This window comes from Pelecanus crispus, chromosome 1, assembly GCF_030463565.1.
Source record: "Pelecanus crispus isolate bPelCri1 chromosome 1, bPelCri1.pri, whole genome shotgun sequence".
NCBI lineage: Eukaryota > Metazoa > Chordata > Aves > Pelecaniformes > Pelecanidae > Pelecanus > Pelecanus crispus.
The window spans coordinates 146053454-146065661 of NC_134643.1; the positions used below are offsets into that span (position 1 = coordinate 146053454).

General features: G+C 39.9%; 1 protein-coding gene across 1 annotated transcript in view; it reads right to left on the bottom strand.

Moving 5' to 3' along the window:
* STS (steroid sulfatase) overlaps window positions 1-12208 on the bottom strand; it is a 98321-nt gene that overhangs the window by 15496 nt on the left and 70617 nt on the right. The gene's annotated exons all lie outside the window — the stretch shown is intronic.

Below are 12208 nucleotides of genomic sequence, written 5' to 3' on the forward strand. Positions count from 1 at the left end.
AAAAGCGGCCATGGCAAATAGGACTCCAAACAGAATTCTATGTGCTTTCTTTATTTGCTTTAAAAAAAGAAGTCAGCTATTCAAATCCTCAATTTCAGCATGAAACAACAGCTACATTTTTTAATTTCCCTCATTCACTTGATTCTAACTTTGGTCTTCTTATGCTAACCAGCTCTGTTAGGATGAATTCTTCCAGATGATGTTTAGGGTTTTTAGCAAATTCCAAGCTTTTATGGCAAAACTTCCCTCTCACAGCACAGTTCAAACCATCTTCACTTCTGTGAAACTTATGTTTCTCCTCATACCTACACATAAGCTCACGCGTTCATGGCATACATTCAATAGTCCTTACTGATGAAGCTGATTTTCTCAGGAAAAAAAAAGAAGTTTTGTTTCTCTTTGGCTTTCTTCTAAGTTGCTTTTTTGAAAACTAATCTGAACACTCCTGGGCTACAGTTGTTTCTGAATCATAAAGATATATGCTTTTAGAGCTTCTGGCTACAGCTGAAAATTGGCTTTAGTAGCAATTGCATTGTTTTTAGAATCCAAAAATCATTGTCAACTATAAATATTACAAGCAATTTACCACTCAGTATTATAGAAATGTCACAATCCTCTATAGGTGCAACCCATAAATTTAAACTTTTATATAATACTTCTGAATCAAAATTAAGTTTGGGGATTAGGCTTTGAGAAATCAAACAATAAAAACATGATATTGTATAGTCCACCCGATAAAAAAATGGGAGGGACTTTCATTCAAAAAACACTGTTTTCGCTTCTAAGTTAGATATATATATCTGCATAAAACAGAGAAGGAAATGCTACAGCAAATTCCATTTTTATATAAATGCCTTAATACCCACAGTCTACATACTATAGGCAGGAATTGCATTTTCCCTTAATACAACATAACCATGTCTGGGACAAAAAAGTAGCAGTTGATTAAAAGCAAACCATAATGTAGTTGCAACAAATCCCCATTTGCTAGGCTGAATGTTGGGATAATTTGAGAGATGAAGAGAAGCAAAGAAAGGGCATGAAAGTGCCTCCATGACCAGCTATAGGAAAAAGAGTGGACATACACCCTAGCTGGACTAAAGGATTTGCAGCTCTAAGACACTGTGGCCATGAGGAACTAAGGAGTCCTGATTTTAATGTTTTCCACAGTGTTCTAGAATTGGAGAAAAAATGTATTCAAAAGAAACTCCACAGAATGTTGAGATACCATTTTTAGAAAATAAGTAATTCTTCACTCAGGTAGATTTATTTACTCACTATGTCGTTCCTAGCATTTCTACCTCATACTTTTGTAGTGCTAGACTCAAAATCTTCATGAGACCATTTATACTTTGCTATTCCTACTCTCTACTTAACTTTGTGTATATGTATAATAGTAGTGTTTTAGCAGCTCCACCAAATGATTAATTAACAGTGTTGGCTGTTGGTAGATCTAAAGTATTTAGAGTTTGGAATCGGGGGAGGAGTGGGCACTTTGTTCAGAAAAAAAAAGAAAAAGGTGTGAATTAACTCAAACCTTCCAAAATGACAATTCTATAAGGGCTAGAGTAGAGAATTACATTTGGTTTGGAATCATCATCAGCAGAGTAGATCAAGACATCGTTGAGCCCAAACTATAAAGTTTTGCTGGCTATGTAGTTTTGCTATCAATGATATGAACTGACATTAAGGTAACTATAATGCTTTTAGGACTGAGATTCAAACTCCACTTGTCACTGAACAGGATCATATGGATGAATCAGAGCTACGTACTGAAAACCTGCCTGTACATCACCCTACGGCATTGAAGAGAGCCCTGATAATACAATTAAGTTAATCTTGAAGACTCTACTGAGTCTTGAAGACTCTAGTCTTCTACTGAGCAAATGAGATGATCGAGAAACTTGCTTCTGTGATATAATACCATTTAAACATTAATGTACAACAGAGAGGTAATAGGTTGTAAATGAAAAATTAGCACACACTTTGTAATGACAAAATTATCTTATGGGTGACTAACGGTTCCTAATACTAAAAGGGTCAACCTTTATTGCACTAGCGCTAATTCTAAGTGCTAAATTTTCATGATCTTTATGGGATTTTTATGGTCTTGTTGACTTTTAATGTTGTGACTGCACCATGATTTCTAACTTCCCCCTCCTACTATGAATGGTAGAAACATATTTTGCTTTAAAATGCCAGTGTTGAAGAGGGGTGAGTGACTAAGTTTCACAAATGTTTGCATTAGAGTCCCACATTTAGGAGACCACAGAGTCAATAAAAATAAATGCATTGTATTTATTATTCTGCTGAATACAACTGACCTGCAGCTGAAGAATTATTTTCAACATATTTTGGGGTAAAACTTTGAATAAATTTGAAAAATGTCACAATCTGTAGGAACTTGTTCTGTACTACTTCATGGACTTTGCATTTCTACTAAGAGGTCATTGAAAGAGCTGTGGCAAAAAAATACTAGTGAAATGCAGTCTCTTTCAGTCTCAAAAAGCTTTTACACAAATCCATCTACAAAATTTCCCTACGAAGAACAACAAAACAAGACACAAAATTAAAAATCTGGATTCCCTCCTGCGGGGAACTGAGGGCCCGATCTGCTGCCTGGACCCATCCCACAGGGAAGTCTGCTGCCTCCCTGGGGCCCGGGTTAGGGACGTTACTAGGAAACTCCCCGACCTCGTAAGGCCCTCCGATTATTACCCGTTGCTGGTTGTACAGGTGGGCAGTGATGAGATTGCACATAGAAGTCCTAAAGCAATGAAGAGGGACTTCAGGGCACTGGGGCTATTGGTCGCAGGATCGGAGCGCAGGGAGTGTTTTCCTCAATCCCGTCAGTGGCAGCTAAGAGTGCTGAAAGGAATGGGAAAACTCACCTGATTAACAGGTGGCTCAGAGGCTGGTGCCATCAGTGGAATTTTGGGTTTTTCGATCACGGGGAGGTTTACACGGCACCGGGCCTGCTGGCGGCTGATGGAGATCAGCTGTCTCCAAAGGGGAAAAGGATTCTCGCCCATGAGTTGGCGTGACTCATTGAGAGGGCTTTAAACTAGGTTAAAAGGGGGAAGGGGATATAAATGCGCCCGCTAGTGAGAAGCCCAGAGGTGGCATGGCAACATTGGGGGCAAAATCGATAGCCTGGCTCAAGTGCATCTACACCAATGCACGTAGCATGGACAACAAACAGGAGGAGCTGGAAGCCCTTGTGCAGCAGGATGGCTATGACATAGTCGTCATCACAGAAACGTGGTGGGATGACTCTCATGACTGGAGTGCTGCACTGGAGGGCTATAAGCTCTTCAGAAGGTATAGGCATGGAAGGAGAGGCGGTGGGGAGGCTCTGTATGTTAGGGAGTGTTTTGACTGTATAGAGCTCAACAGTGGTGATGACAAGGTCGAGTGCTTATGGGTAAGGATGAGGGGGAAGGCCAGCAAGGTGGATGTCCTGTTGGGAGTCTGCTATAGACCACCCAACCAGGATGTAGAGGTAGATGAAGCGTTCTGTGAGCGGCTGGCAGAAGTCTCGCAGTCGCTAGCCCTTGTTCTTGTGGGGAACTTCAACTTTCCGGACATCTGCTGGAAATACAACACAGCAGAGAGGAAACAGTCTCAAAAGTTCCTAGAGTGTGTGGAGGATAACTGTCTGACACAGCTGGTAAGCGAGCCTACCAAGGGAGGTGCCTCGCTTGACCTGCTGTTTACTAACAGAGAAGGGCTTGTGGGAGATGTCAAGGTCGGAGGCCGTCTCAGCCTTAGCGACCACGATATGATAGAGTTCTCGATTCTCAGTGATGCCAAGCAGAGGGGCAGCAAAACTGTTACCATGGACTTCCGGAGGGCTGACTTTGGCCTCTTCAGGACCCTGGTTGGGAAAGTCCCTTGGGAGGCAGTCCTGAAAGGCAAAGGGGTCCAGGAAGGCTGGGCCTTCTTCAAGAAGGAAGTCTTAAGGACGCAGGAGTGGGCTGTCCCCGTGTGCCGTAAGACCAACCGGCGGGGAAAACGACCGGCCTGGCTGAATAGGGAGCTTTTGCTGGGACTCAGGGAAAAAAGGAGAGTCTACCGCCTTTGGAGGAAGGGGCAGGCAACTCAGGAGGAGTACAGGGATCTTGTTAGGTCATGCAGGGAGGAAATTAGAAAAGCAAAAGCCCAGCTAGAACTCAATCTGGCCAATGCTGTAAAAGATAATAAAAAATGCTTTTACAAGTACATCAGCAATAAAAGGAGAGCCAAGGAGGATCTCCATCCCTTTCTAGATGTTGGGGGGAACATTGTCACCGAGGACAAGGAAAAGGCTGAGGTACTTAACGCCTTCTTTGCCTCTGTGTTCAACAGCCAGACTGGTCATCCCCAGGGTACTCAGGCCCCTGTGCTAGAGGATAGGGATGGGGACCAGAATAGAGCCCTCATAGTCCAGAAGGAAGCAGTTAATGACCTGCTATGCCACCTGAATGCTCACAAGTCTATGGGGCCAGATGGGATCCACCCGAGAGTACTGAGGGAGCTGACAGAGGAACTTGCCAAGCCACTTTCCATCATCTATCAGCAGTCCTGGTTAACAGGGGAGGTCCCTGATGACTGGAGGCTTGCCAATGTGATGCCCAACTACAAGAAGGGCTGGAAGGAGGACCCGGGAAACTACAGGCCTGTCAGCCTGACCTCGGTGCCGGGAAAGATTATGGAGTGGTTCATCTTGAGTGAACTCAACAGGCAAGTGCAGGTCAACCAGGGGATCAGGCCCAGCCAGCATGGGTTCATGAAAGGCAGGTCCTGCTTGACCAACCTGATCTCCTTCTATGACCTGGTGACCCACGTGGTAGATGATGGAAAGGCTGTGGATGTCATTTACCTGGACTTTAGCAAAGCTTTTGACACCGTCTCCCATAATATTCTCCTTGGGAAGCTGGCAGCTCATGGCTTGGACGGGCGTAGTCTTCGCTGGGTAAAAAACTGGTTGGGTGGCCGAGCCAAGAGAGTTGTGGTGAATGGAGTTAAGTCCAGTTGGCGGCCGGTCACGAGCAGTGTTCCCCAGGGTTCTGTTTTGGGGCCAGCCTTGTTTAATATCTTTATCGATGATCTGGATGAGGGGATTGAGTGCACCCTCACTAAGTTTGCAGATGACACCAAACTGGGTGGGAGTGTCGATCTGCTCGAGGGTAGGATGGCCCTGCAGAGGGACCTGGACAGGCTGGATCGATGGGCCGAGGCCAACTGTATGAGGTTCAACAAGGCCAAGTGCCGGGTCCTGCACTTGGGTCACAACAGCCCCATGCAATGCTACAGGCTTGGGGAAGAGTGGCTGGAAAGCTGCCTGGCTGAAAAAGACATGGGGGTGTTGGTTGATAGCCTGGTCAACATGAGGCAGCAGTGTGCCCAGGTGGCCAAGAAGGCCAACAGCATCCTGGCTTGTATCAGGAAGAGTGTGGCCAGCAGGAGCAGGGAGGTGATTGTTCCCCTGTACTGGGCACTGGTGAGGCTGCACCTGGAATACTGTGTCCAGTTTTGGGCCCCTCAATACAAGAAAGACATTGAGGTGCTGGAGCGTGTTCAGAGAAGGGCAACGAAGCTGGTGAAGGGTCTGGAGCACAGGCCTTATGAGGAGCGGCTGAGGGAACTGGGGTTGTTTAGCCTGGAGAAGAGGAGGCTGAGGGGAGACCTTATCGCTCTCTACAACTACCTGAAAGTAGGTTGTAGTGAGGTGGGTGTTGGGCTCTTCTCCCATGTCGTTAGCGATAGGACGAGAGGAAATTGCCTCAAGCTGCACCAGGGGAGGTTTAGGCTGGATATTAGGAAAAATTTCTTCACGGAAAGGGTGGTCAAGCATTGGAACAGGCTGCCCAGAGAGGTGGTGGAGTCACCATCCCTGGAAGTGTTCAAAAAACGGGTAGATGTGGCACTTGGGGACATGGTTTAGTCTAGTCTACCCTTGATTGGTTTAGTGTGGACTTGGTAGTGTAGGTTAATGGTTGGACTGGATGATCTTAAAGGTCTTTTCCAACCTAAACAATTCTATGATTCTATGATTTTTGTCTTCCTTTTAGTTTTAGGAGGCTCTGGATGTCTTAACAAAAGATATTTGAAGAATGTAATGCATTATGGATGTCTTAACAAAAGATATTTGAAGAATGTAATGCATTATGTCCTCTAATAGTTTGAGACCACACAAAAAGCTCTGAAATCAACAGAAAGGTCACTGTTTGTACTGGGATGTGAGCTTTTCTCAGGCTGAGGACATTTACATTGTTTAGTGACTATTTCTGGTTATGTTGTCTTTCCAAAGTACTGATCAGGACTTGCATTCAGAAGCAACTACACCGTACAGAGTGCACATCATCCACAGATGCACACTGGCCTCCACCATAATATTGTCCAAGTGCACGCACCCTCCGAGCACCCACTGCTTTCTTCTATAATTATTTCTTCTGCCTTTCATAGCACAGTCTTTTATGGCATACTGAGAAGTCATCTTGCTCTTGACAGTGAAGTTTCCAGGGAATTTCTCTAATAAACAAATATTTTGCCTTATTTTCTAAGAGTAATAAGGTGTTAGAAGCTGTGGCACATAGAATATTCTATATGGGTTTGCATGCATTAACTACTTCCCTTGAAGAAAACTGCCTAAGACAACATGTGCCATTTGAATCTGTTTTTAAAATCAGGGTGAATCAGCACTATGTCCTGAACGTAACATGCAGAATGCTGCAGGCTCAAATCCAGCACTGAACTAAAGATATTTTTGGAAGTGTAATGCTCCAGAAATCGTTAAAGACCCAGTTTTTATGTTACTTGGTAAGCTGAAATTCATTTTTGAAAGTTGCAGTACATTTTTATCTACTCTTTTATGTAGTTGTTGTTATTTATATTTGGTTTGACTACTGCTAACTTGATAAATAGATAAAAACTATCAGACAGTTGTTTGGACTCAGATTTTTTTTCTATTTAAGTGTTAGCTGTGGAGTATACATAAAAAAAATCCATAAGATTTTTCTTTTGTACTGTCTCAAGTGCATGACAATATCTGACAGCAAGCCATTCAAGCTGAAGTTTAAATAATACTGAATTAGCTACTTTAAATGCCTTTGCCTTTATGTAATCACTGAAACCTGTCATCCTTTCTCTGTTAACTAAGAACATTACTAATTTAGGTCAGGGTATCTTGGATTCAATAGACCAGTATGTTATGGTTGCTATTTTTATATGAAAAAAAAGCACTATGATATGATCACTGAAAGTCTGTGTGTATAACGTCAATGTCAAAGGACATTTACCACCGTCTTTCTCTGTGGTAATGGCTGTCTGAGACAAAAGTGTTCCTACATCAATTTTACTATGACTAAAGAAGTCAATTCTCTCTAGCTAGAAAGAAAAAATTTTTGTGACAATATGAAAATCTTAGTCCTTCAAATGTTTATCCTTTCTTTCTTATCCTCTCCCATCTGTTCTTTTCTGAGGAAAGATATGAGGTTGGTACAGTAAGACTTGATTAAAAAAAGATATTTCTTTGTAAGAAAACAAAATGTTTCCTTGACAGCAGTTATAGTCACATAGTAGTATTACTTCTCCTTTTGAAGACGCTGCGCAAAAGAAGGTGGTCCTTGATCAGACTTCTATTAAATTTACCTTCCTTTGTATTGCTAAGCAATGAAAGCAAGTAACTATAACTGCTGGTATTCTCAGGGTCAATGTGAATGATTCTACGATTCTATGAATGTGAATCCTTACTAATCTGTAACAGCATCCTCTTACTCCTTTGTTCACCACAGAGAAAACAAGTAAACCATAAATGGAAAACGTTCCTCAGGGAAGCAAGCAAAAGAATAGGAAAAAGCTAGGCAAGGGTATGGGTTCTGCCAATGAGTCTACTGGGTATGACAAGCACATCCCACAATTTACATATGAAGATACTATAGCATTCATTCACTGTATGGCAAAGAATGCAATGAAAAAAAATTGCTCTTCTATTACTAAGAAAGTAGTGAGAAGGAGGGTGGGAACACACATGAGGCTTCAGAGAATGTATTAATTGAAATTTCTTGTTTATATTAGAGAAAGTAGAAAAAATATTAAGATATATCACTAACATACCAAATATTTAGCAATATCCCTAACACTTTCTATTTTAGGGAAAAGAGAACTGTTAATTTACTTTGTGGATGTCTGATTATGCTTCTTAAATGCTCTGAGAGGACTGAACAAGAAAGGGTTGGCATTTTTAAATAGAAGTATATTGTCACCACTTACACTCCAAAATATCTTTCACATACAAATTAATGCATTTCCATTTGTTACTGACAACCACTAGTCTCATCTAACCTCACACTGAGAACTTGACTGTAGAAAGAAAGTGGTTTAAGCTGGTTCTATAGAGGTTTCCCAGTTTTTGCTACCTGCTTAGACTCTGCCTCCTTCACTCTCACTTTCTCAGAACAATATTGTATTCACAAGTTAGCGTTCTTTAAGCATATGAATTTAATTTACAATTTTTACCTATTAAGACTCAATGTGATATTACCAAAAAATAAACTAAGAATGGCACTGTAAATAATGCAAGCCCTCTTATTTAATAAGGTAAACCCTTTATTACTCCTTAAGGTATGCATATCGTAGTCCTTTTGAGAGGTAAGGAAAAGTGCAAGATATTCCTTTTCTTATTTTCATTTCTTCAGAAATAGGTGCTATTTTAACTCCATTTCACAGGGAATGTTATACCTGTCCAAACCCAAGATGTCATAAAATGGCCCTTCTGAGCATATTTTTCCTGCTTTGTTGTCTCTTTATTATGACTCTAATGTCTTTAGTCAAACAGAACCTGGAGGAATCTCTTAAAAAACCCCAAGCTATTCAGTAAATTTATCCTACATGTACAATCTGAAAACTGCAAAACAGAAAATATTCCTCTCTCATTCTCTTTTTGTTTGTTTTTAAACTGTACAGCTGATACTGCAGAAAAGGTTAAATGCATGACTAGGAAGATCCCCTTGTCTCTAGCCAAAGAACAAAACATCTCTCATGAAATACAGTAGACAGTTGGATGCCGGAGGACATTGCAACAGACAGGAATCACAATAGCTATGAATTCTTCAATAATATAGAATAAATCCCTGGTTGGTGAATTTGATTGAACTATTTTCAGTAATTGCATTAGATCACAACATACAAGAAACTCAGAATAAACACTAATTAAAATATATCCCTTTTGTTAAGTGAGGCAAAGTGGAAAATTTCTATGTAAAGTTTTTCAGTGAACTTCTAATGTCTTTAAAAGTCATTATATTTGCATGATAAGCTAGTTTGATTCTTTGTCTACTGTGCTTCAATTTAACTTGCCATAGCAAGTCTTTTTCTTTTGTTTACTGAATGACATTTTCCACTGAATAATAAAATCCATTTTGAAATAGAAAAGGTGAAGTGCTTCTAGTAAAGTCACTCTAGCATTTATCAGAAACATTAGTGTATTTTTATTAGTAGCACCAAAATACTGTGAAGATTATTATTTCTTTATAGTACAGACTGTATTACATTACATTTTTCAGTTTTTATTACACAGGATTACAATATATTTCCTCCTTATCAAATGAAAATTTTGGGCACAGAGGAGCCTGAAAGATGCAGTAGTTCCATTCAGCTGTAAATTTGCTCTGTATCTGATGAATTCTCTCCTCATAATTAAGTCGTCATAGCAATGCATTTTTAATAGTACTGATTCATATGCCAGTAATGTTCTGGAGACAGAGCTCTTGATAGTTTTTTAGTATTCAGTTATGCTAAATTATAACTTCAGCAAATACACAAGCACTGGTCTACTTGCACTAGCAGAAGAACATGTGATCAGAGTTGAATTAGGCCAAAGCATAATCTGACATACACAACTAACAGAAAGCTACATAAAACTTTGGGTGGCTCAGCTCAAGAAAGTAAAGGCAAATCCTACACCTGCTTTGTTTTACATGTAAATGTTTAATGATTAAAAATACCTAAATGATTACACCTTACTAGGCAGAAATGAAAGTTTGCGGGTTTTTTGTTTGGTTTTTTTTTCAAAAGTGTTGCTTTTGTATATTGGTACTTATATGGTACACCAGGCAGCCATGGGGAATAAACATTGAAAACGAGAAATCACAGTACTTTGCTGACTTTGTTTTAGCATGTCTTCCTCTCTGTATTTTTAACAATGAAATTACACATATTTATAAGGTTTCAAAATAACAGGAAATCATCCTCCAAGGACTATGACTGTATGTCTTGGCTGTTTCCAAGGCACTGATAGTAAGTTCAGCATGCAGGAGTCTGTGAGAGCAAGACATGAATCAGAGCAAAGAAAATTGCCTAATATTTCATTCCTTTTTTAATTCAGAATGTGAAAAATAATGTGCATTGTTTTTTAATATCAAGCAAAATGTGAGTGAATCAAAGATGAAGAAGAAAATGGTGTTAGCTTATTTGCTGTGGCTGGGAAAGAGAAGGAGGGTAGAGGAAAGAGAGATTCTTTTCCTCACATTTGTCTAGAAAGGATAAGGCTTAAATTTTGATGTGCTGATTGAGAAGAGCATTATGTAGCACACAGCCTCTAAATGTTCCTTCAGAGGGCTGATGTAGGGGAAAAGTATATTGTGAATGTAGTAACTTACCTACCTAATTTGTCTTAATGAAGATGTGTATTGATAAGGTTATGGGGAATGTTTAGCTTCTAAATATATAAACATAAAATGGTAATTGTTTATCCTGAAGTTTCTGACATCCTCTGGATAATGTGAGAAACACACCTGCTTAAGTCAGACTTCAGAAGTTTGCAAGCAAGGGAATGGTGTGCTAATACTATAAATTTCACATACACTAAATGTACCTGTTTGTTTCATACACATAGCCTAAGGGTCAAAAATTAAACAAAAATACTTTTTTTTTTTTTTTTGGATTGGAGCACAGTGGAATTCTAACAATGGCAAAGATGAAGTTACTAAGGGAACTGTGGAGTGTTGGAGGCAACAAGGTACCAAATGACTAAGCAGGATTTTTGCTTCCCTCTCACGTCCTGGTAAATGCACTTTGCCTTAGGATCAAAGCTAATCCTATACTTTGAGTATCTAGGAAAAAAAGTGGAATATGCAAGCTGAAGCTGATATACAAACTAAGACTTCCCAGAAAATAAATATAGTAAGAAATATGAGAATGTATGCATTAGTAAGTGCATAGATGCAATATATGACCCTTTACCCTTTATTTAGAATGGATTGTACTTTAGTTAATAAATAAGTAAATAAATAAAATTTTCCTTAGCAGTTGTCGTTTCTCTTCTATGAATTTCTGGCTGTTGCTGCTTTCTTCTTCAAAAAGTGCATCTTTAAAATTAATAGAAATTACACATTTCATGAAGGGATCCGCAGTTTATAATGTAGTCTCAGACTAGTTGGACAATTGGGTCCTTTTAATAAGGGCCTGCTCTCACACTACAATGTAATCTGACAAGGTAGTATTTAAAAAATGCTTCCATAAGAAAATAAGCCCAGTGTTATGAAAATGTTATTGCCAGGTTCTGAGTGGGCTTTCCATCTTGATTGCCTTGGAGGAAGGATAAAGGGAGAATCACAATCTATATTGCCCTTCAAGTAAATACAATAGACTAGCCCCTCATAATCGCTCCCCTTCATTTCCCATTAAATCCACCTTCAGTGAATAACAAAGTTGACTCTTTCCTCAGACAAGGGGTACTTCATCTTGCAAAGGTGTATGTTTGAGAAAAACAGCTTCTCTGCCTGCCTGGAGCTCTGCCTACTTCTCTCCTCATCATGACGCAGAATAATTTCATCCAACCTCAGATCCAAAATGGTACTAGATAACCATATCTTCCAGTTGCTTGGTTCTTCTTTATGGTCATTTATCCAACGCAAGATATACAGGTAAAGTAGTGGTAGATAAATGTTATATGTAATAATTTCCCTCTTCCCAGTTTAAAGCCCAAGACAGATAGAGAGTGAGCCTACAGGTGACCAAGAAGACAAAGTTTCCAAGTCATTTTAAGTTTGTATATTAAGTATTAAGCAAGTCCTTTCCCAAGGTACTTAAACCAAAAAATGCTACACCAAAGCCTGGCTTAGATCATCATTTTGAAGCTGTGACATAAGTTGTCATTTTGAGTGTCAACTGAGATGAGACAATCGCGTGTTTGACTTCATTCAGCACAGAGATTTTTATAGAAAGG